Raw genomic sequence first — 24,948 nt, 5'->3', positions numbered from 1 at the left:
TATTGTAATATACATCATATATACAAATGGGGAGACAACTACAGGGGGCCCTGGGACTCTGAGGGACACTGCCTGACAGGACAGGAAAGGTATGGGGCAACCCCATCCCGTACTGAGCCACCACATGATTATTAATGCTCAATGAATTATTCTTATGGCCTGATTCTCCTGGCCTGGTCTGCCTTCACATTGTTTTTCTTCATCCCTTGTAATGTTGCTCCATATGTGGCTCAGATCTCCAAGCAGTGATATCCTCAGGAGACTTGTTTGCACCTTTACTACAGTAATTTGCAGGTTGGAAACCATCAGTGTATTTACCTGCAGTCCTGGATAGCTTTCAGAGTTATACACAGTACATCAGAAGATCTGACAATGTATTACTATAGGACAGTGTTTCCCAACCAGGGTGCCTCCAGCTGTTACAAAACTACAACTCCCAGCATGCCCGGACAGCCTTCGGCTGTCCGGGCATGCTGGGAGATGTAGTTTTGCAACAGCTGGAGGCACCCTGGTTGGAAAACGTTGATGTAGGAGAAGTACCATGTTGTGTTGATATGAAAAATATAGAGAGAAAAATATCCAAAAAACGACTGCACCTAACAACAGTGCTGTTGTTTTTCTTAAAGGTAATTTACTGATTAGAGACAGATACTGGGACATACTTTTTTTTTCTAATCTGTTAAAGGGGTACTCCGGTGGAATTATTATTTTTGCTCCCTCTTGTCCCTGCTCCAGCATCTCAGATCTTAAAGGAGTACTCTGCTGAAAAACATTTTTTTATTAAATCAACTGGTGCCAGAAAGTTAAACAGATTTGTAAATTACTTCTATAAAAAAAATCTTAATCCTTCCAGTATTTATAAGCTGCTGAATACTACAGAGGAAATTCTTTTCTTTTTGGAACACACTGCTCTCTGCTGACATCATGACCACTGTGCTCTCTGCTGACACCTCTGTTCATTTTAAGAACTGTCTGTTGTAGGAGAAAATCCCCATAGCAAACATATGCTGATCTGGAGAGTTCCTCAAATGGACAGAGATGTCAGCAGGGAGCACTGTGCTCGTGATGTCAGCGAGCACTGTGTTCCAAAAAGAAAATCATTTCCTATGTAGTATTCAGCAGCTAATAAGTACTGGAAGGATTAAGATTTTTTTTAATAGAAGTAATTTACAAATCTGCTTAACTTTCTGGCACCAGTTGATAAAAAAAAAAGTTTTAGAGTGGAGTGCCCCTTTAAGTAACTTTTTTTTCTCTCGTTTATGTCTACATTATTATTAGGGGTTGCCATCTTGCCTGAGCTGTTTTTTTTTTACAACATTTAGAGATATGCTTTACCGCAAGCCCTGTGGACATAGGCAACAATAAACAGGAGCGGTCCCTTTGACATGAAGGTGAAAGATTACTGCGTATACTCTGCAACTTCATTCCACAGAGAGGGGAAGGCTGATCTGTGTGCTCCATCTATTGTCTTCTTTATCTACTGGTGTCACCTTCCACTGTAATTCCGTACAGATTACTTTCCAGCAGCCTCCTCCTTATTATCACAGACACAACAGCTGTTGGCAGTCCCGGCATGCTGGGACTAGTTGTAGTTTTGCAACAGCTGGAGGCGTCCTGGTTGGGAAACGCTGCTATAGGAGATGTACCATGTTGTATTGATATGAAAAATATAGAGAGAAAAATACCCAAAAAAGGACTGCACCTAACAACAGTGCTGTTGTTTTTCTTAAAGGTAATGTATTGCCTAGATTCTTTTCTTACTGATTAGAGCCAGATACTGGGACATATATATTTTTTCTAATCTGTTAAAGGGGTACTCCGGTGGAATTATTATTTTTTTAATCAACTGGTGCCAGAAAGTTAAACAGATTTGTAAATGACTTCTATTCCAGTACTTATCAGCTGCTGAATACTACATACTCAATGACTTCATTCCACAGGGAGGGGGAGGCTGATCTGTGAGCTCCATCTATTGTCTTCTCTATCTACTAGTGTCACTTTCCACTGTAATTTCCTACAGATTACTTTCCAGCTGCCTCTTCCTTATTATCACAGACAACTGTTTGCTGTCCCGGCATGCTGGGAGTTGTAGTTTTGCAATAGCCTTAGGCACACTGGTTGGAAAACACTGGGTTAAGGCATAACTAGGTAATCAGGGGGAGAAACAGCTATTATGCAGTGATTGGCAGCTGTCAGAAATACAATTATGGGAATGTCGCTTTAGGTGTAGGTTGGTGGTGTTATCTACAGTCATATAAAACAAAGATCACATAAAACTCTGGGGTTTCCCATTGTAATTCTTCATCAGGGAATCCCGTGGGTCATGTTCACACAGCAGAATTTCTGAGCAGAATGTGGCTACAAAATTCCGTTTGGAAATTCCTTTGCAGCAGAGTTCCGTTGCCTTCAATAGGATGCTGCTCAACTGCGCACACAGCAGAATTTCGTCGGCAGAAACATCAGCTGTTGAATTTCCGATTCCAGAAAGAATTGACTTGCCAATTTTTTTCTGCAGAATCTGCTTGGAAATGCATTGCCGTCTATGGAGATGCTCTTAGCACCCGCATGTAGAGATGAGCGAACTTACAGTAAATTCGATTCGTCACAAACTTCTCGGCTCGGCAGTTGAGCACCTGAAAGCTGAACTAATTTATGCAGGAAAAGTCATCAACTGCCGAGCCGAGAAGTTCGTGACGAATCGAATTTACTGTAAGTTCGCTCATCTCTACGGCATGCAACTATACCCCACTGGCAAAAATAGAAAATACAAGCAAAAAATTTGCCCGGACCTTCCAGGATAGTGTAAATAGTTATGTAAATACTGTGTAAAAGGTAATATAAAATAGATTATTGGGTCGTCCGTCAATAATAATTCGTGTATTTTATTAAAATGACATAATATAAAAATACAGTATTTACATAACTATTTACACTATCCTGGAAGGTCCGGGCAAATGTTTTTTTATTCATTTTATTTTTTATTTTTTGCTTTTAATTTACAAATCGGTTTAACTTTCTGCCACTAGTTGATTTAAAAAGAAATGTTTTCCAGTGGAGTACCCCTTTAAATGAATAAATAAAGAGAAAGAAAACGTTGCGTTATGTTTGCCTAAGTTTCCTTGACCTTTCTTTTTCCTTGACTGGAAGACTTAGTTGCCACGGATATGCTGCCTGACCATTCCATTCAAATGTCTAGATGTTAGGCTTTGTTACCATAGCAACCAGTATATCTTAAATGATGTCTTTGCCCTGTTTAAACTGGTGAGAGTAAATGTGAAGAGCTTGCGGTCACATGATGATGCTCCTTATCTCAAGTTGGGCCTAGCTGCCTGTCACAGGGCATACAGGGGCTATACTGGGGGGAAAGGTCACACGTAAGCCCTGGTGCCCAATGGATGCAAAAGATTAATTAGCTTACAGGAGTACTCCAGCAAAAAATAACTTTTCCCCTATCCACAGAATAGGGGAAAAGTTGCTGACCATAGGGGGTCCAGCCGCTGGTGCCCCCCCCCCACGATCACCGGGACAGGACCTCGGTGTTCTCAGTGAGAAGCGTGTCGTGTACCGGTAGACGGCACGTGCTCCATTCATTCCCATGGGAGCACTGATGATGCCCGAGAGCTATACTCAGGGCTTTTTGGGGCTCCCAACGAGCAATGCACCGATGCAACTATTAGTATGGCGATGCAATTACAAGAGGCAGCGGCACTCGTGCAAGCTTAAGAGCCTCTTCAAATCGCTGACCAGCATGGACGCTGGGAGTTGGACCCCTTACAATCTAACTTCAAAAGCTCCTAATCCTATTAAAGTCTTGTATTGTGTGGTAGCCCAGGGAGTGCATGGTAGTGAGGTGCAGAGTCTGCTCTAGTGTTGCTCGCGAAAATTCGCAATACAAATTTTAATTGCACTATATATTCGCAATTACGAATATTCACTTTTTTATTTTTATTTTTTATTTTTGTTCACAGTACACATCACACTGATCACCGATCATCCCTCTCTGCTCTTCGCATATGCGCATATTCGCGAATATTCAGCCCTCCCTGTAAAACTGTAAGATAAGCAGGAGGGTTTCGGCAGTACAGTGGTTAGGAGACCGTGTGGGGGTTTGAGTCCCGGGGTGGGAAGGAATGTTACAGTGTTGTGGTTTAACTTTTTTACTCGTGATTGACAAATGTAGGTCAATTGGTAATTAAGAAAGCCTTTGAACTGTGGGAACTGGGTCAATTGGCAATTAACTGAGTGTTTGAACCGTGGGAACTAGGTTAATGGAGTACCAAATATGGCTATTGGGGTTAATTGAAACTGGATGTAATGTGTAAGGCTGGGTATTTATCAAAACCCGTCCAGAGGAAAAGTTTCTGAGTTGCCCATAGCAACCAATCAGATCGCTTTCTTCATTTTTCAGAGGCCTTTTCAAAAATGAAAGAAGCGATCTGACTGGTTGCTATGGGCAACTCAAAAACTTTTCCTCTGGACAGGTTTTGATAAATCTCTCCCATAGGGGGAGATTTATCAAAACCTGTGCAAAGGAAAAGTTGTCCAGTTGCCCATAGCAACCAATCAGATCGCTTCTTTCATTTAGCAGAGGCCTTGTGAAAAATGAAAGAAGCGATCTGATTGGTTGCTAAGGGCAACTTATCTGCTTTTCCAGGAAAATCTGCTGAGTTTCCCATAGCAACCAATCAGATTGCTTCTTTCATTTAGCAGAGACCTTGTGAAAAATGAAAGAAGCAATCTGATTGGTTGCTATGTGCAACTCAGCAGCTTTTCCAGGAAAGTAAAGTATAACCACAACACTGTAACACTCCATCCCACCCCGGGACTTGAACCACCACACAGTCTACCATACACTGTACTGATATAACCAAAATTATGGCACAATATACTATATATTATTATAATTAGGGATCTATGATACCTATATATAGTGTTGTTACATATGGCCCTACTATACACTCCTTATACTAAGAACAAATACAAAGGAATGGGATGGAGTAATAAATGGATAAAAATATGACTTTATTGATAATTCATTACATATTAAAAACAAAAAAAGACATCATAAAAAGGGAGAAAACAACTTGTGGTGGAAAAGAGGGCGTCACTCCAGAAAGTCCACAATGTAAACTATAGTATTAGATACATTGCACATACACTGTACTGCCAAGACCCTCTTGCTTATCATACAGTTTTAACTTACCATGAGATCCCCATAGACCGCAATGGGCCTATTGATTTCAACGGGCAACGTTAATGCACTAGCCCATAAGTTCCCTATAAAGAGAGGGCTCAATATTCGTGAATATGCGCATATGCGCAGCTATTTTCCCATATGCGCATAAAAAAAACAAGTCAATATAACGAATACACGAATATATGAATATTCGTCCATGTATTTGCGAAATATCGCAAATTCGAATATGGCCTATGCTGCTCATCACTAGTCTGCTCATGCTCGTAGTTGTTCTCTTCGCAATGGAGACATCACAGTTATGTCACACATGGTTGGGTTGAGCTTCTGGACCACAAATGTACTACCAGAAATCACTACAAAGTTGATGGGCCGCACTAAGGGAGTGGTGGTTTAGGTTCTCCTTGAGCAAACCCAAGTACTGTACCTGGCTGGTAAAGTTTGGGGGAACAAGATGGTGTAGAGGAAGGAATCCTAAACACAGGGAGAGAAGGAGAAGATGCATTGGGTCTTTACTGAGAGACTTACAAAAACATCCAACCAATGTTGAAAGATGAAAAACCTGTGTTACCCAAGCCTCATTAGAACCTGGGTTGGCCTTTCTATCCCTAGGGGACCTCTAGCACTCATGTAGGCTTCCCCTTTGGTAGATATGCCCTTACTCTATTGATGAAGAAAAAAAAAAAGCAGTAAGCCAGTATTGCTGGAGAACCTTAGGACTCCATTCAAGGCCCCATAGAGAAGAGGGGCCCCCAACATAAAATAAGGTTTCAATACTGGTTCTTCTTTCCCTTCACTTGTAGGAAATCGGTGTCTAAATTCTTGACCCAATTCTACTTCACTTGTATGAAAACTTTGCAAACCTCTATAGTTTGTAGAGGGAATGGCCAGCATAGGCATTACCCTTTATTTTAAGCACCTCAAGCTGATTCTATGTTATTTATACCTTGCATACCTACTAAAATATAGCAGACTGTGCGTTAATATAGCAGACTTTATTGCAGTTAAAGGGGTACTCCGGTACTTAGACATCTTATCCCCTATCCAAAGGATAGGGGATAAGATGCCTGATCGCGGGAAGTCCCGCCGCTGGGGACACCCGTGATCATGCACGCTGCACCCCGTTTGTAATCAGTCCCCGGAGCGTGTTCGCTCCAGGTCTGATTACCGACGACAACACGGCCGGCGTAGTGTGACGTCATGCTCTGCCCCTCAATGCAAGCCTATGGGAGGGGGCGTGGCAGCTATCACACCCCCTCCCGTAGGCTTGCATTGAGGGCCGGAGTGTGACGTCACACGGGGGCGGAGGCGTGACGTCACGCGCCGCCAGCCTGGTGATCGCCCGTAATCAGAGCCGGAGCGAACACGCTCTGGGGACTGATTACAAACGGGGTGCCGCGTGTAAGATCCCAGGGGTCCCCAGCGGCGGGACTCCCGCGATCAGGCATCTTATCCCCTATCCTTTGATAGGGGATAAGATGTCTAAGCACCGGAGAACCCCTTTAAATTCCGTCTTTGACAACAAGCACAATGCTGCTTTCCATTACCATCGAGAGTCACTTGATTTGATTGGCGTTCCCGGTGGACTTTCACATTGTCATACCAATTCTCTATGTTCCTGACGTGTGATAGTAAGGAATTGTATGTCCTTGTGAATTCAATGGATTCCCGTTTTTTATTTTTTTGCTTAAAGGGTACCTTTCAACAAAAAACTTTTGGTATATTATAGATTAAAGGGGTACTCCACTGCCCCAGCGTCCAGAACGTTTTTTTCTGAGCTCTAGCTGCGGGGGTCGTGACATCACTGCAACGCCCCTCGTGATGTCATGCAACGCCCCCTCAGTGCAAATCTATGGGAGGGGGCGTGACGACAGCCACGCCCCCTCCCATAGACTTGCACTGAGGGGTTGTTGCGTGACATCACGAGGGGCGTGGCAGTGACATCACAACCCCCGCAGCCCGCACCCAGCATTCGGAACAAAATGTTCTGGAATCTGGGGCAGGGGAGTACCCCTTTAATGTATGCAGAATAACTTTCCAATAGTATGTTATTAAAAAATATGCTTCTTTCTATTTAATTTTCCACTTTGAAAAAATTACCACTAGAGGTCTCCCTACCAGTCCTCGCCGCAAGCCTTTTTTTTTTTTTTTATAGATTTCAGACTCATGCTGGAGTCCTAAATCTCAGACTGCAGCCAGGACACAGACAAGCTCAGCACTGCTCCCTGCTCTGTGCCAGATGACTGGCGTTGTGGGGCGGAGGCTCGTGCCGTCACAGTCACGCCCTGCTCGTGCCGTCACGCGCCCCCTCAATGCAAGTCTATAGAAGGGGGCATGACGACCATCATGCCCCCTCCCATAGACTTGCATTGAGGGGGCGCGGCCGTGACATAACGAGCCTCCGGCACTGAACCTGATGCTCTAAACGAACATTGTGTGCAGCATGGAGATCTGGGGACCCCCGCGATCGGACATCTTATCTTGTAAGATGTCTAAGGGCAGAGTACCCCTAAATACAGATAACTAGGAAGGTGCAATATTGTAAGCCCAGAAAGCAAGAGCATAAAGCCAATAAGAGAGAAATACTAACTACACTGCTGAGCAAGTACTACAAGTCTCAGGATGCTGTTTCAGTCACAGGGCCTTTGTCCCGTCGTCCCCACCCATTCTGAGAATGAAGGGGCCGCAGTATGGATTCAGTGCTGTGGCCCCTTCACTGTTTTTCCCTGCTCTTAAAAGGGTATTCCAGGAAAAAACTTTTTTTTATATATATCAACTGGCTCCAGAAAGTTAAACAGATTTGTAAATTACTTCTATTAAAAAATCTTAATCCTTTCAATAATTATCAACTGCTGAAGTTGAGTTGTTGTTTTCTGTCTGGCCACAGTGCTCTCTGCTGACATCCCTGCTTGTCTCGGGAACTGCACAGAGTAGAAGAGGTTTGCTATGGGGATTTGCTTCTAAACTGGGCGTTTCCCGAGACAGGTGTCATCAGAGAGCACTTAGACAGAAAAGAACAACTTAACTTCATCAGCTCATAAATACTGGAAGGATTAAGATTTTTTAATAGAAGTAATTTACAAATCTGTTTAACTTTCAGGAGCCAGTTGATATATAAAAAAAGTTTTTTTCCTGGATAACCCCTTTAACCACCTGACTGCAGGCAGCCTCATTTACTTGGAGTCTTAACTTCTGAAATTGATATGGTCAGACCCCACAAATGACATTTTTTGTCTTATTCCCTTTTATAACTCTTTTAGTAGGATTGTTACTAGAAGTCTTTTACACTGGACATCACATAGTAGTATCAGTAGTTCTGCCTATAGGCAAAATAGGCAGCCACCTAGAGCGCCCTCTTGATGGGAGCGCCGCTCTGCCCGCTGCAAGAAAGTTAGTAGCTAGCCAGTATCCGAAGCACCCGCCCAGCTAGCACCACTGTGTCACCCCCAGTACCATAATAATCTGCATTCTTCTGCCTGCTGGAGGAGCGCAGTGCCACCTCCGAGGAAGACAGGAAGGTCAGGTCCGTCCAGTGTCCTGGAGGGGCAAGCTGTGCATAACTAGCTTGCCCCCGACTGGTGAGCAGTAAGAGGTTAAGAAATATACAGGCAAGGTTTTTAGCCCCCTTCCCCGCCTGTAAAACTTGTTGGTAACTATGGTGGTATGTCCCATGGGTGGTGGGGGGGAAGGAGTGCACCAATCAGGGGTTTAATAGTTTCCTGGGCTTTCAGGGGCCCTCCCCTGGGTATTTATAGCTGTGGTGCCTCCCTTCCCCCCTCAATCTGCCCAGGACCCGGAGTTTTGCCCTCCCTCCCTCCCTTTTTGTATCTCTGTTTATTGTAAGTCACAGCTTGGCGGTAAGAAGACGGTGAAAGCGGGGTCAACCCGGGGTAGACCTCCACACAGGACGGTGTTGCAGCACCTCTCGGGTTGGTAAGAAGCCAATCGGTGTCTTTGTTACAGTTAAATTGTTATTTATATAAATAATTTTATAAATAAAGCTGTGGCCGATCCCCACCCACGGAAAAGTTAAATTGTTGTTGTGTCAGTTATTATTTAATTATTTATTGTAGTAAGGGGGAGGGGGAGTTATAGCCTGCTCGGAGCTAATTGGGTCTCAACAGTCTGACATCACACGTGCCTCCATACATCTAACTCTACTCCCGCCCCAAACCATAACCCCAGTAATAAGGCGATTACATGAGGAGGAGGTTTGTTACAGTGTGTCACCCCAGTAATAAGATGATTACATGAGGAGGAGGTTTGTTACTGTGTGTCACCCCAGTAATAAGGTGATTACATGAGGAGGAGGTTTGTTACAGTGTGTCACCCCAGTAGTAAGGAGATTACATGAGGAGGAGGTTTGTTACAGTGTGTCACCCCAGTAGTAAGGAGATTACATGAGGAGGAGGTTCGTTACAGTGTGTCACCCCAGTAGTAAGGAGATTACATGAGGAGGAGGTTTATTACAGTGTGTCACCCCAGTAGTAAGGAGATTACATGAGGAGGATGTTTGTTACAGTGTGTCACCCCAGTAGTAAAGAAATTACATGAGGAGGGGTTTTGTTACAGTGTGTTATCCCAGTAGTAAGGGTATTACATGAGGAGGAGGTTTGTTACAGTGTGTCAACACAGAAGTAAGGTGGGGCGTGTCAAAGGACGGAGCCATTGGGCGAGGTCAAGGGCCGTCAAAATTTCTTTTGTCTAGGGTGGTAAAAATCCTTGCACCAGCCCTGGTAGTAGTAATAGTAGAAGTAGTAGCAGCAGTAGTAGTAGTAGTAGTATATGTAGTAGTAGTATATGTAGCAGTAGTAGTATATGTAGTAGTAGTATATGTAGTAGTATATGTAGTAGTAGTAGTAGAAGTAGTAGTAGTAGTATATGTAGTAGTAGTATAAGTAGTAGTAGTAGTAGTAGCAGTAGTAGTATATGTAGTAGTAGTATTAGTAGAAGTAGTAGTAGTAGTAGTAGTAGTAGTAGTAGTAGTAGTAGTAGCAGCAGCAGTAGTAATAGAAGTAGTAGTAGTATATGTAGCAGTAGTAGTATATGTAGTAGTAGTAGTATATGTAGAAGTATATGTAGCAGTAGTAGTATATGTAGTAGTAGAAATAGTAGTAGCAGTAGTAGTATTAGTAGTATATGTAGTAGTAGAAGTAGTAGTAGTGGCAGCAGTAGTAGTAGTAGTATATGTAGTAGTACATGTAGCAGTAGTAGTATATGTAGTAGTAGTATATGTAGTAGTAGTATATATAGTAGTAGAAGTAGTAGCAGCAGTAGTACTATTAGTAGTATATGTAGTAGTAGAAGTAGTAGTAGTGGCAGTAGTATTAGTAGTATATGTAGTAGTAGAAGTAGTAGTAGTGGCAGTAGTATTAGTAGTATATGTAGTAGTAGAAGTAGTAGTAGTGGCAGTAGTAGTATATGTAGTAGTAGAAGTAGTAGTAGTAGCAGCAGTAGTAGTATTAGTAGTATATGTAGTAGTATAAGTAGTAGTAGTGGCAGCAGTAGTAGTAGTATATGTAGTAGTAGTAGTAGTGCCAGTAATAGTAGTAGTATATGTAGTAGTAGAAGTAGTAGTAGTGGCAGTAGTAGTAGTAGTATATGTAGTAGTAGAAGTAGTAGTAGTGGCAGCAGTAGTAGTAGTAGTATATGTAGTAGTAGTAGCAGCAGTAGTAGCAGTAGTATATGTAGTAGTAGTATTAGTAGAAGTAGTAGTAGTAGCAGTAGTAGTAGTATATGTAGCAGTAGTAGTAGTAGTAGTAGTAGCAGCAGCAGTAGTAGTAATAGAAGTAGTAGTAGTAGAAGTAGTAGTATATGTAGCAGTAGTAGTAATAGAAGTAGTAGTAGTATATGTAGCAGTAGTAGTATATGTAGTAGTAGTAGTACATGTAGAAGTATATGTAGCAGTAGTAGTATATGTAGTAGTAGAAGTAGTAGTAGTAGCAGCAGTAGTAGTATTAGTAGTATATGTAGTAGTAGAAGTAGTAGTAGTGGCAGCAGTAGTAGTAGTAGTATATGTAGCAGTAGTAGTATATGTAGTAGTATATGTAGTAGTATATGTAGTAGTAGAAGAATTAGCAGCAGTAGTACTATTAGTAGTATATGTAGTAGTAGAAGTAGTAGTAGTGGCAGCAGTAGTAGTAGTAGTATATGTAGTAGTAGAAGTAGTAGTAGTGGCAGTAGTAGTAGTAGTATATGTAGTAGTAGTAGTAGTATTAGTAGTATATGTAGTAGTAGTATTAGTAGTAGTAGTAGAAGTAGTTGTAGTGGCAGCAGTAGTAGTAGTAGCAGCAGTAGTAGTATTAATAGTATATGTAGTAGTAGAAGTAGTAGTAGTGGCAGCAGTAGTAGTAGTATATGTAGTAGTAGTAGTAGCAGCAGTAGTATTAGTAGTATATGTAGTAGTAGCAGTGATAGTAGTAGTAATATAAATAGTAGTAATATAAATAGCTTCTGAACAGTCCTTTCATTTTATTGTTTCATTGCACAATATTGATATTAATAACTGAATTTGTTTGACCCCAGAAAGCCTTAACCCCCCCCCCCCTCAGGTTCCAGTCGGTTCTCCAGCCACAAATAACATGCTGCACCAAATAGCTGGTCGTGTGTTTTAGCGACTTACATTGGAAACCTGATTTCAGTGGTATAATTCTATGGAAACACTGTTCACACTGGGCAAAAGACATTTCCTTTTGTGACATTTCATTTTCCCCGGTGTTTTGCTGACCTGAATACATTGAAATGCTTTGAGTTTAGAGCAGAATTCTGTATTGAATAAACAGTTTTATAGACTATAGAAGCACAAGTAATACACTAAACCTCACACACCACCACCTTGGGATTTCATCTGGGGCTGGTAAGGTGTCACGCTTCCTTGCCTCTGTCCTACGTCTGAAATAGGAAGGGCCCAGATTCAATAGTTTCAAGGGGTTACTCTTATGAGTGGGCAAGGTGGGCTAGATTATACAAAGGCCACAAGACACTGAGACATGTGCCTTTTGGTTTCTACCACCTTGGGGACCTAGGGGACTTCCACCACTTTGGTAAAACAAATGGGTTTCCACCACCAATATTTTGTTTTAAGGTCAGTTCTACCCATTCCAGTATACCCTTCCCATTATCTATGGAAACGATGAATGGAGTTTACGTAGGTGAGTAATTATTTTTTCACCCAGTCTGCCCTTTTTAATAATAACATTTTGGTGGTAGCACTGGTTGTAACAACGGTAATGGTGAGGATTAGCTGAGAGTTGTAGTCCTTTACCTGATATGTCACGTGGCAGGGTGGTGTAGCTAACCCCCAATGTTCCCTCTGACCCCACCCACTATCTTTTATCAAGGTAGCTACTCCCATATGCAAAGTTAATCATTAGTGTATTGCAGAGAAACCCTTGTTCAACTTCTTCTCTCTGACAAAATACAATATCCTTCTTCTTGGAGATGAAAAACTTGCACATTTTATCCTCACAGCATAGACAGAAACAGGAACAGTGGCTTGATTGTAGACAGGATTTTACCTAGAATAATACAATACAGGAATATGGGTGCACTACTGTGGTAGATGTATACAATGACATTGGCTATCCCTCAACACTGATGTTAAAATTGAGACATTCGCCAGTGTATCCTTATATGAAGGACACACCAGAGCCCGCACACCAACGCCAAGGTTTCTCAAATTGGTGCGAGACCTAACGCTAATCCTACCAGTGCTTGATAAGCAAAACAGGGGCCAGTGGGCAATTACGGCAGCATTCGGTTGACTCACAACTTCCTCCCAGATACCCTCCAGCGTGACTGAGCACACATGCAATGGGAGGAGGGAGGCAAGCTGCAAGCCCCACCTGAGTTGGCTAAGATAGGTGCCTGGCCTCACAGGTGCTACCTTAATGCTGCCTTGTAGATATTCAAGGCGCATTAATGTTGGAGTTTACACACCTCCAAATATAAAATTTAAACAAACAACAAAAAACGTGGTCTCAAATGGCTGGAGGTGCTCAACCCCAAATGCGGTTGTGCATTTATACTGGGGGAGCAGATCCTGCCCTTGTAGTACGTTGCTAGGGGCGATCCCCAGCATAAAAATGCATACAATGGAGGATGCCTGCAGCGGACTACAAGTGCCACAATAGAATCCTACACCAGATAAACGGTGTGGATGTGTAACAATTAGAATACAATACAGGAATATGGATGCACTACTGTGGTAGATGTAAACAATACATTGGCTATCCCTCAACACTCATGTTAAAATTGAGACATTCGCCAGTGTATCCTTATATGAAGGACACACCAGAGCCCGCACACCAACGCCAAGGTTTCTCAAATTGGTGCGAGACCTAACGCTAATCCTACCCGTGCTTGATAAGCAAAACAGGCACTGGTAGGATTAGCGCTAGGTCTCGCACCAATTTGAGAAACCTTGGCGTTGGTGTGCGGGCTCTGGTGTGTCCTTCATATAAGGATATGCTGGCGAATGTCTCAATTTTAACATGAGTGTTGAGGGATAGCCAATGTCATTGTCTACATCTACCACAGTAGTGCACCCATATTCCTGTATTGTATTATTCTAATTGTTACACATCCACACCGTCTATCTGGTGTAGGATTCTATTGTGGCACTTGTAGTCCGCTGCAGGCATCCTCCATTGTATGCATTTTTATGCTGGGGATCGCCCCTAGCAACAGACTACAAGGGCAGGATCTGCTCCCCCAGTATAAATGCACAACCGCATTTGGGGTTGAGCACCTCCAGCCATTTGAGACCACGTTTTTTGTTGTTTGTTTAGGATTTTACCTAGGTAGAAGACCTGTGGCCTAAGTGTATGTATGCCTACCTACCAAGAGCTAAGCTTAGGCATATGTGGCACTGACAGAAGCCAGGCCCAGACTTTAAAGGGGTTCTCCGCCCCTAGACATCTTAACCCCTATCCAAAGGATAGGGGATAAGTTGTCTGATTGTGGGGGTCCCGCCGCTGGGGACCCCCGCGATCTAGGCTGCGGCACCCCAGACATCCGGTGAAAGGAGCGAACTTCGATTCATACCGGATGACTGGCGATGTGGGGTGGAAACTTGTGACATCACAGCCACGCCCCCTAAATGCAAGTCTATGGGAGGGGGCGTGATGGCCGTCACGCCCCCTCCCATAGACTTGCATTTAGGGGGTGCGGCCATGACGTCACGAGCCTCCGGCGCTGAACCCCATGCTTTAAACGAACAGCGGACATCTTGTACCCTATCCTTTGGCTAGGGGTGAAGTACCCCTTTAACTTGACTTGTCGGCCTAGCAGGAATAGAGTTGAGAGGTGTGTAGCACTGACAAGAACCAAGCCTAAACTTGCTCTAACAGGTTTGGGTCCACCCCTTCTCCTGTAAGAAGGGAATTGGACCAGAGACTTCTGTTACCTTTGGTTGGGAGGATCATGTGACCAAAGCATCATTTATCTGGGTTCAATTTATTTAGGCATAATAACCATTTGTAAGATCTTGGTGTATGCAACAAATATAATTCAGAAGATCCAGAAGAGTCATAGGAAGTGTAGGCAGCATTAGGAAATTATTTCACTGATGTAATAGCAATCAGTACGGCTAAAAACTCATCCTTGCCCCATTGCCACATAAGTTTAAACAGGTAAGCGCAAGGCATTCACAAGAACCTTTACATTCTTCTGTAATAATAACCTATATAAGCACAAAATAAAAAAAAATGTCCGAGTTCTTCCTTGTTGTTTTGTTGCAGTTCTTCCTTAGTTTTTGTTGTTTTGTTGCAGTTCTTCCTTAGTTTTTGTTGTTTTGTTGCAGTTCTTCCTTAGTTTTTGTTGTTTTGTTGCAGTTCTTCCTTAGTTTTGGTTGTTTTGTTGCAGTTCTTCCTTAGTTTTTGTTGTTTTGTTGCAGTTCTTCCTTAGTTTTTGTTGTTTTGTTGCAGTTCTTCCTTAGTTTTGGTTGTTTTGTTGCAGTTCTTCCTTAGTTTTGGTTGTTTTGTTGCAGTTCTTCCTTAGTTTTGGTTGTTTTGCTGCAGTTCTTCCTTAGTGTTGGTTGTTTTGTTGCAGTTCTTCCTTAGTTTTGGCTGTTTTGTTGCAGTTCTTCCTTAGTTTTGGTTGTTTTGTTGTAGTTCTTCCTTAGTTTTGGTTGTTTTGTTGCAGTTCTTTGTTAGTTTTTGTTGTTTTGTTGCAGTTCTTCCTTAGTTTTTGTTGTTTTGTTGCAGTTCTTCCTTAGTTTTTGTTGTTTTGTTGCAGTTCTTCCTTAGTTTTGGTTGTTTTGTTGCAGTTCTTCCTTAGTTTTTGTTGTTTTGTTGCAGTTCTTCCTTAGTTTTTGTTGTTTTGTTGCAGTTCTTCCTTAGTTTTGGTTGTTTTGTTGCAGTTCTTCCTTAGTTTTGGTTGTTTTGTTGCAGTTCTTCCTTAGTTTTGGTTGTTTTGCTGCAGTTCTTCCTTAGTGTTGGTTGTTTTGTTGCAGTTCTTCCTTAGTTTTGGCTGTTTTGTTGCAGTTCTTCCTTAGTTTTGGTTGTTTTGTTGTAGTTCTTCCTTAGTTTTGGTTGTTTTGTTGCAGTTCTTTGTTAGTTTTTGTTGTTTTGTTGCAGTTCTTCCTTAGTTTTGGTTGTTTTATTGCAGTTCTTCCTTAGTTTTGGTTGTTTTATTGCTGTTCTTCCTTAGTTTTGATTGTTTTGTTGCAGTTCTTTCTTAGTTTTGTTGTTTTGTTGCAGTTCTTCCTTAGTTTTTGTTGTTTTGTTGCAGTTCTTCCTTAGTTTTGGTTGTTTTGTTTTGCATCCAAAACCCTCGTTCAGCCAGTAGCATGAGGAGGAGGTTTGTTACAGTCGGCGCTCTAGGCAGCTGCCTATTTTGCCTATAGGCAGAGCCGGCCCTGGACAGAAGCCGTGACAGTAGTGTGAACACAAGCCTAGAATGTTTTGCTCCTCCAGATATCTGTTTCACCGGTTTGCTCTAAGTCTGTCTCTTGAACATGAACATTCATGTTTCCTTTAGGGTTTCCCAGGGGATCTCTCGGGCTGTCACTTTTATTCCTTGTATACACTGTTTGCATTTCAAGGGTACAGGTGTTTCTACATTGAAGACGTCTTTGCAGGAGACAGAGCCATGTCTGGAATTTGTCTAGGAAGCTACATCTGTTCCTCCATCGGCTCGGAAGGAGAACAGCGTCTGTGATTTATGTCTTTGTTGTTGTCTTTGTAGATGCTGTGTCAGGGGTGGTAAAATACTCTGCTGTTTTGGCAGGACTCCTGTATGCTGCGTATAGTCTAAGCAAATATGTGGATGCATCTGTTACCATGGGGAAAGAGAAGAGCTCACGTACACCCTGACAGGCTCCGAATTGTGACTGAAGATGCTGAGAAGGTCAAGGCTTGATATAGAAAAGACACACACACATGGAAGGTCCTGGCATTCAATAAAGCGAGTAGTCTATGGAATCGCCAAAAGTCCAATGCAAGTCTATGGGACTTCGGTAGACCACTCGCTTTAGCTGCCGCAACGTCATTGGGGGAGATTTATCAAAACCTGTCCAAAGGAAATGCAGCCCAGTTGCCCATAGCAACCAATCAGCTCACTTCTTTCATTTTTAACAAGGCCTGTGCAAAATGAAAGTAGCGATCTGATTGGTTGCTATGGGCAACTGGGCAACTTTTCCTTTGCACAGGTTTTGATAAATCTCCACCATTGTGGTTACACTTAAAGGGGTACTCCGGTGGAAAAACATATCTTTTTTTAAATCAACTGGTGCTGGAGAGTTAAGCAGATTTGTAAATGACTTTTATTTAAAAAATCTTTACCCTTTCAGTACTTTTTAGCAGCTGTATGCTACAGAGGAAATTCTTTTATTTTTGAATTTCTTTTTTGTCTTGTCCACAGTGCTCTCTGCTGACACCTGAAGCCCATATCGGGAACTGTCCAGAGCAGGAGAAAATCCCCATTGCAAACCTATGCTGCTCTGGACAGTTCCTGACGCGGACAGAGGTGTCAGCAGAGGGCCCTGTGGAAAAGACAAAAAAGAAATTACATAAGAAAAGAATTTCCTCTGTAGCATACAGCTGCTAAAAAGTACTGGAAGGGTAAAGATTTTTTTAATAGAAGTCATTTACAAATCTGTTTAACTTTCTGCCACCAGTTGATAAAAAAATAATAATAATAATTTCACCGGAGTACCCCTTTAACCCCTTAAGGACCAGGCCATTTTATACCTTAAGGACCGGAGCGTTTTTTGCAATTCTGACCACTGTCACTTTAAACATTAATAACTCTGGAATGCTTTTAGTTATCATTCTGATTCCAAGATTGTTTTTTCGTGACATATTCTACTTTAACTTTTATGGTAACTTGCATCCTTTCTTGGTGAAAAATCCCAAAATTTGATGAAAAAATGAAAATTTTGCATTTTTCTAACTTTGAAGCTCTCTGCTTGTAAGGAAAATGGATATTCAAAATATATATTTTTTGGGTTCACATATACAATATGTCTACTTTATGTTTGCATCATAAAATTTATGAGTTTTTACTTTTGGAAGACACCAAAGGGCTTCAAAGTTCAGCAGCAATTTTGAAATTTTTCACAAAATTTTCAAACTCACTATTTTTCAGGGACCAGTTCAGTTTTGAAGTGGATTTGAAGGGTCTTCATATTAGAAATACCCCATAAAAGACCCCATTATAAAAACTACACCCCCCAAAGTATTCAAAATGACATTCAGTAAGTGTATTAACCCTTTAGGTGTTTCACAGGAATAGCAGCAAAGTGAAGGAGAAAATTCAAAATCTTCATTTTTTACACTCGCATGTTCTTGTAGACCCAATTTTTGAATTTTTGCAAGGGGTAAAAAGGAGAAAATTTTTACTTGTATTTGAAACCCAATTTCTCTCGAGTAAGCACATACCTCATATGTCTATGTTAATTGTTCGGCGGGCGCAGTAGAGGGCTCAGAAGGGAAGGAGCGACAAATGGTTTTTGGGGGGCATGCCGCATTTAGGAAGCCCCTATGGTGCCAGGACAGCAAAAAAAAACACAAGGCATACCATTTTGGAAACTAGACCCCTCAGGGAACGTAACAAGGGGTAAAGTGAACCTTAATACCCTACAGGTGATTCACGACTTTTGCATATGTAAAAAAATATATATATATTTTTTACCTAAAATGCTTGGTTTCCCAAAAATTTTACATTTTTAAAAAGGGTAATAGCGGAAAACACCCCTCAAAAATTGAAGCCCAATATCTCCCGATTCAGAAAACACCCCATATGGGGGTGAAAAGTGCTCTGCTGGCGCACTACAGGTCTCAGAAGAGAAGGAGTCACATTTGGCTTTTTGAAAGCGAATTTTGCTCTGGGGGCATGCCGCATTTAGGAAGCCCCTATGGTGCCAGGACAGCAAAAAAAAAAAAAACACATGGCATACCATTTTGGAAACTAGACCCCTCGGGGAACGTAACAAGGGGTAATTTGAACCTTAATACCCTACAGGTTTTTCACGACTTTTGCATATGTAAAAAAATATATATTTTTTTTACCTAAAATGCTTGGTTTCCCAAAATTTTTACAATTTTAAAAAGGGTAATAGCAGAAAATACCCCCGAGAATTTGAAGTACAATTTCTCCCGATTCAGAAAACACCCCATATGGGGGTGAAAAGTGCTCTGCTGGCGCACTACAGGTCTCAGAAGAGAAGGAGTCACATTTTGCTTTTTGAAAGCGAATTTTGCTCTGGGGGCATGCCGCATTTAGGAAGCCCCTATGGTGCCAGGACAGCAAAAAAAAAAAACACATGGCATACCATTTTGGAAACTAGACCCCTCGGGGAATGTAACAAGGGGTAATTTGAACCTTAATACCCTACAGTTGTTTCACGACTTTTGCATATGTAAAAAAATATATATTTTTTTTTACCTAAAATGCTTGTTTTCCCAGGTAATAGCAGAAAATACCCCCCAAAATTTGTTAGGCAATTTCTCCCGAGTACGGCGATACCCCATATGTGACCCTAAACTGTTGCCTTGAAATACGACAGTGAGAGCGCCATGCGCATTTGAGGCCTAAATTAGGGACTTGCATAGGGGTGGACATAGGGGTATTCTACGCCAGTGATTCCCAAACAGGGTGCCTCCAGCTGTTGTAAAACTCCCAGCATGCCTAGACAGTCAACGGCTATCTGGCAATACTGGGAGTAGTTGTTTTGCAACAGCTGGAGGCTCCGTTTTGGAAACAGTGGCGTACCAGACGTTTTTCATTTTTATTGGGGAGGGGAGGGGGGTTGTGTAGGGGTATGTGTATATGTAGTGTTTTTTATTTTTTTGTGTGTTAGTGTAGTGTAGTGTTTTTAGGGTACAGTCGCACGGGCGGGGGTTCACAGTAGTTTCTCGCTGGCAGTTTGAGCTGCGGCAGAAATTTTGCCGCACCTCAAACTTGCAGCCGGATACTTACTGTAATCCTCCGCCCATGTGAGTGTACCCTGTACATTCACATTGGGGGGGGGGGGGGGGGGGACATCCAGCTGTTGCAAAACTACAACTCCCAGCATGTACGGTCTATCAGTGCATGCTGGGAGTTGTAGTTTTGCAACAGCTGGAGGCACACTGGTTGTGAAACACCGAGTTTGGTAACAAACTCAGTGTTTTGCAACCAGTGTGCCTTCAGCTGTTGCAAAAGCTACAACCCCCAGCATGTACGGACAGCGGAAGGGCATGCTGGGTCTTGTAGTTATGCAACAGCTGGAGGCATACTACTTTGGCTGGGGATGCTGGGGATTGTAGTTATGCAACAGCTGGAGACACACTCTCAGCAGTCACCGACAGCCAACGGGCATGCTGGGAGTTGTAGTTATGCAACCATCAGATGCACCACTACAACTCCCAGCATGCACTTTAGCTGATTGTGCAAGCTGGGAGTTGTAGTTATACAACAGCTGAAGGTACACTTTTCCATAGAAAGAATGTGCCTCCAGCTGTTGCAAAACTACAAGTCCCAGCATGCCCATAAGGGAATGCTGGGAGTTGTGGTGGTCTGCCTCCTGCTGTTGCATAACTACAGCTCCCAGCATGCCCTTTTTGCATGCTGGGAGCTGTTGCTAAGCAACAGCAGGAGGCTGTCACTCACCTCCAACGATCCTTGCCGCACAGGTCAGTCCCGTCGCCGCTGCTCCTGGGGCCCCGATCCCAACATTGACGCCGGGGATCGGGGTCCCCAGCACCCGGGGTGCACGTCCCGCACCCGCTCACGTCCTCCGGAAGAGGGGCGGAGCGGGTTGCGGGAGTGACACCTGCAGCAGGCGCCCTGATTGGTCGGCCGGTAATCCGGCCGACGAATCAGGGCGATCGTGAGGTGGCACCAGTGCCACCTAACCCCTGCCGGGTCTGGCTGTTCGGGGCCGTCTCTGACGGCCCCGATCAGCCAGTAATTCCGGGTCATCGGGTCACTGGAGACCCGATTGACCCGGAATCCGCCGCAGATCTGCGGCCATCGCCGACATGGGGGGTCATAATGACCCCCCTGGGCGATATGCCCCGATGCCTGCTGAACGATTTCAGCAGGCATCGGGCACCGGCTCCGCTCCAGATGGTTGCGGGGGGCCGGTAAAACACATGACGTTCTCATACGTCATGTGTCCTTAAGGACTCGGAAATGGAGACGTATGAGAACGTCATGTGTCCTTAAGGGGTTAAATGAGGTTGCACATTGGATGCAGAAGACCAGTCAGAGATCAAAGACAGTCATTTTAAAGCAGTGGTCTGCAACTGTGCCCCTCCAGATGTTGCAAAACTTCAACTCCCAGCAGCCGTTGGCTGTCCGGGCATGCTGGGGGTTGAAGTTTTGCAACATCTGGAGGGGCACCGTTTAAGACCACTGTTTTAAAGGGATACTCCCGTGGAAAGTTTTTTTTTTTTTTTATCAACTGTTGCCAGAAAGTTAAACAGATTAGTAAATTACTTCTATAAAAAAAAAAATCTTAATCCTTCCAGTACTTATTAGCTGCTGAATACTACTGAGGAAATGGTTTTCTTTTTGGAACTCAGAGCTCTCTGCTGACATCTCTGTCCATTTTAAGAACTGTCCAGAGTAGGAGAAAATCCCTATAGCAAACATATGCTGCTCTGGACAGTTCCCAAAATGGACAGAGATGTCAGCAGAGAGCTCTGTGGTCATGATGTCAGCAGAGAGCTCTGTGTTCCAAAATGAAAACCATTTCCTCTGTAGTATTCAGCAGCTAATAAGTACTGGAAGGGTTAAGATTTTTTAATAGAAGTAATTTACAAATCTGTTTAACTTTCTGGCACCAGTTGATTTAAAAAAAAAAAAAAAAACGTTTTTCACTGGAGTACCCCTTTAAAGATTCTCTAACGTTCTACAAATGAATTTAGAATATTTTTTTTAGTCATTTCACAATCCAGACTATTCGAAAACCTTGTACCTACTGGTTTCCAGATAAATGCAATGTTACCGTACACCGATCAGCTATAACATTAAAGAGGTAAATGTTTTCAAATCAACTGGTGCCAGAAAGTTAAACAGCTTTGCAAATTACTTCTATTTAAAAATATTAAGCATTCCAGTACTTATCAGCTGCTGTATACTACATAGAAAGTTCTTTTCTTTTTGAATTTCCTTTCTGTCTGACCACAGTGCTCTCTGCTGACACCTCTGTCCATGTCAGGAACTGTCCAGAGCAGGAGAGGTTTGCTATGGGGATTTTCTCCTGCTCTGGCAGTTCCTGACTAGTGTTGAGCGGCATAGGCCATATTCGAATTCGCGAATATTCGCGAATATATGGACGAATATTCGTTATATATTCGCGAATATTCGCATATTCGTTATATTCTCGTTTTATTTTCGCGTATGCGAAAATACGCGTATACGAAATTAACATATGCGACTCTTTCGCATATACGAAAATTAGCATATGCTAATTTTCGCATATGCGAATTTTCGCACGCCAGTCTCACACAGTAGTATTACAGCCTTCTTTACACCACACAAGCTGGAAGTAGAGAGGGGTGATCACTGTGATGTGTACTGTTTTGAAGAAAAAAAAAAAAACGAATATTCGTAATTACGAATATATAGCGCTATATTCGCGAATATGCGATATTCGCGAATAATATTGGAATTGCGAATATTCGCGAGCAACACTATTCCTGACATGGACAGAGGTGTCAGCAGAGAGCACTGTGGCCAGACTGAAAAGAATTACACAACTTTCTATGTAGTATACAGCAGCTGATAAGTGCTGGAAGAATTAAGATTTTTAAATAGAAGTAATTTACAAATTTGTTTAACATTCTGGCACCGGTTGATTTGAAAACATTTTTTTCCCACCGGATTACCCCTTTAAAACCACTGATAGGTGAAGTGACTAACATTATTAGTGTTGAGCGGCATAGGCCATATTCGAATTCGCGAATATTCGCGAATATATGGACGTATATTCGTCATATATTCGCGTATATTCGCATATTCGTTATATTCTCGTTTTATTTTCGCGTATGCGCAAATTCTAACATATGTGAATATTATCATGTACAAAATTAACATATGTAAAAATTCGCATACGCGAAAATTAGCAAATGCTAATGTTCGCATATGCGAACTTTCGCACACCAGTCTCACACAGTAGTATTACAGCCTTCTTTACACCACACAAGCTGGAAGCAGAGAGGGATGATCACTGTGATGTGTACTGTGAAGAAAAAAAAAATAATAATAATATTCGTAATTACGAATATATAGCGCTATATTCGCGAATAATATTCGAATTGTGAATATTCGCGAGCAACACTAAACATTATTTGGTGGCAATGGTCATGTGGAGGGATGTTTTAAGGCAAAAAATGGACAGTCAGTTCTGGAAGTTGATGTTGGAGGCATGAAAATTTTTAAAAATTGTGATGACTAGATGGTTGGATCATAGCAGCTCCAACACAGCAGGTCTGATGGGGTGTTTTCGGTATGCGGCGGTTAGTACTTACCTAAAGTGATCCAAGGAAGGCAACTGAGGCCGTGGTGTCCAAGGCTCATTGATGTGCATGGTAAGGGTGTTGGTTAGGTCATTTGACGTGATTCAACATTTCCTGACCAATCAGAGTGCCCATGCCGACCCCTTTCCACTACCAAAAGTGCATCAAAATTGGAGCATGGGGTAAAGGAAGAAGGCAACATTTTTTTTTTCTTCATATAGAGCAATCGGGAAACTTCAATCGAGGGAAGGGATCAGGAATTCAAACGGCGCCGACCAGGAACAGGACATCAGCAGTGATAAAGGTAAGTACTTTTATTAACCGACATGCAACGCGTTTTGCTGCGCATGCACAGCGAAACGCATTGCATGTCTGTCAATAAAAGTGTGGTAAGCTTGGGGGTGTAGGACATATGGGGTGTAGCTGTGCAGTGACTAAAGGCAGTTTGGTTAACCCTTAACACTCGTGACACCAGGGTGAGGGCTCCTCTGTATATACTTGTCCTATCACCACTTGTCCCAAGAGCGATAGGTAGGGATAATAAATGATTGTCCACAACCGGAGGTTTCAGAAACCTGTTGGAACTTTTACTGCAGGTTTTAAAGTTATACAGGAACAGTCTTTGTATCAGAGTCTATTGGGATCCTGACAGTTGGCTGGGACCTTGTGAGTTTTAAGCTCAGGAGATTTATATGCGCTGTGGATTTAGGGGATCGAGTTTAGGTCCATCAGTCACGCAGACTTTAGAAGGGAGTTGTATTGTAACTCACGATTTGGTAAGTTGAGGTATTATCAGGCTTCGGCCTGGTCTTGTCTTTGAAAGTTGCACGGATCTCTCTTCTCTGCTAGTCCGGAACCCAAGAGAGCGAGGATTGGCTGGCAGCTCCCTTATATGGGCAGGGGCTGGCCTTGAGCTCATTGGTCCATACCATCTGTCAGTCACTTTACACAAGGGATTATGGTCTAAACATGTGACCACACACGTGACCTAGGAAGGTCCTTTAACATACCCTAAGAGAATTAACATTAGTCACATGACCTAAGGTCCTGCAACACTATATATACAATTAAATACACACAAACGCCACAAAATTAAAGAAGGAAGAGGTGACTAGGGGCTGTCCCACCAGGAGGACCCTACTGGAACGGAGTAACTCTGGATTTGGGGACCACCATACAAGGTACGGTATACCATACGGTACCAGGACACCACAAAAGTACCTATCTTTATCACCGCTGATATCCTGTTCCTGATCCCTTCCTTTGATTAAAGTTTCCCGATTTCTCTATTCACATGCAGGAAAGCTGCGGACTGGACCCCTTTACTACTATACACGCGATCCATTGTTGTGTATGTGGTTACACAACCAGGACCTTGTGTCCTGGCCTCATGTGGGTGTTACTGTGACACGTATCATCTACCTAAACTAGTGTTGAGCGCGAATATTCGAAATGCAAATTTCTACAGCGAATATCGGCACTTTGCGATTTCGCGCATATTTAGAATATCGTGATATATTCGTAGTGATAAAAAAAATTCTGCTAATTTTTATGCAAATTTATGCAAGTATCGGCACCTCCAGACTGGACACTGATCCCTCCGCTCTTTTAGGTTGAAACATATAATTGCGCATGTGCACAATGCGAATTTCATTACGAATTTTGGCATGAAAAAAAAATGAATATAGCAAATATGCGAATTTCGCGAACATAGGACGAATATTCCTCCATACATTTGCGAAATTTTGCGAATTTGAATATGGCCCATGCCGCTTATCACTAACCTAAACATCACACCACGTCCAC

General features: G+C 42.6%; 1 protein-coding gene across 2 annotated transcripts in view; it reads left to right on the top strand.

Moving 5' to 3' along the window:
• LOC130267421 (potassium voltage-gated channel subfamily A member 2-like) overlaps nt 1-24,948 on the top strand; it is a 120,004-nt gene that overhangs the window by 73,845 nt on the left and 21,211 nt on the right. The gene's annotated exons all lie outside the window — the stretch shown is intronic.

Source organism: Hyla sarda, chromosome 4 (genome assembly GCF_029499605.1).
Source record: "Hyla sarda isolate aHylSar1 chromosome 4, aHylSar1.hap1, whole genome shotgun sequence".
Classification (NCBI taxonomy): Eukaryota; Metazoa; Chordata; class Amphibia; order Anura; family Hylidae; genus Hyla; species Hyla sarda.
Note: the sequence above shows the minus strand (reverse complement) of the source record. Positions and strands in the feature narration are given on the sequence as shown.